Source organism: Sinocyclocheilus grahami, unplaced genomic scaffold (assembly GCF_001515645.1).
Source record: "Sinocyclocheilus grahami isolate Dianchi unplaced genomic scaffold, SAMN03320097.WGS_v1.1 scaffold10129.1, whole genome shotgun sequence".
NCBI lineage: Eukaryota > Metazoa > Chordata > Actinopteri > Cypriniformes > Cyprinidae > Sinocyclocheilus > Sinocyclocheilus grahami.
In genome coordinates this window covers 1-1054 of record NW_015513058.1, presented here as the reverse complement: position 1 = coordinate 1054, position 1054 = coordinate 1, and the positions used below count along the sequence as shown (strand labels likewise).

At 35.9% G+C, this 1054-nt stretch overlaps 1 long non-coding RNA gene across 1 annotated transcript; it reads right to left on the bottom strand.

Annotated features, from left to right (window-relative positions):
• Window positions 1-642, bottom strand: LOC107578428 (uncharacterized). The gene is made up of 3 exons (XR_001608347.1): window positions 533-642; window positions 181-291; window positions 1-62 (listed from the first exon to the last, which is right to left on the bottom strand). It is a non-coding gene; the product is annotated as an uncharacterized lncRNA (long non-coding RNA).
• Window positions 643-1054: the final 412 nt, after the last annotated feature.

The window sequence follows — 1054 nt, the reverse complement described above, 5'->3', positions numbered from 1 at the left end:
AGTTGTTGCTTTTTAAAGAGAAGTTTGAGGTTGCAGGAGACGGTGCCTTATCTGGTCTTAGACTGTCAAGATGTCAAAATTGAAATTCAACAATGTGCAAGAGACATACAAATTCTGCAAGACAAGAACAGTTTTACAACTAAAATTTTTGCCTTATGCATACTCTCATACTTATCCTACCTAATATAACTAGGGGTTTCATTGTTGAACGCAATTGGGCGATCCATTGACTGATCACTTTTCATAGACAGGTGTGAGAGTGCTGGAGATGGTGCCTCTTCTGATCTCGCCCTTTGGAACATGGAGAAAAATATGGGATTGTTATAGGTCATTATGGATTTGAACAACCTAGAATGCATTAAGTGTGCTGGAGATGGAGCTTTATGTGGTTTTAAACTTTTAGGAAGAGAGAAAAACAAGCTTAACATATTGCATAAGAGATGCCAAACAAGTGGTTTTGTAAATAATAAATTGTCTTTATTATACATCACACACACTATCTTTAACCCCCTGACAGAGTAAATTTTCATACTTCTCTCCCATGAAACTTTGCTCCATTGTTGAATGCAGTCTGTCTATCCACTGACTGATCAACTTTTAATAGACAGCAGTGAGAGTGCAGAAGATGGTGACTCATCTGGTCTCACCCTTTGGTACATGAAGACAAAGTTGAAATAATATGTTAAGTACATGAAATGCCATTAAATGGAATTAATGTTTCAAAATATCCTCTAAATACTCTGAGGGACATCAATTCATAAGCAAGAATTTGTCTAGTATTTAAAGCTACACCATGTACATTTTGTTTTGTTAGAAATAAACAAAATGTCCTTAAGGAGCGAGCACATAAAAATGTCCAAACTGTGTTTTTGTCTTACCTCATCTCACTATGGTAAGCCTACAGTAATGATTTATATATTAGAGCTGTCAGGACCGATTTTACAACATTTTACAGATTTTATGTCTGTGAATAAAGAAAAGAAGGTCTGGCTACTGTACACTCTAAAAATGCTGGGTTGGGTTACTACCCAGAAGGTTGGGTTAAACATTTAAC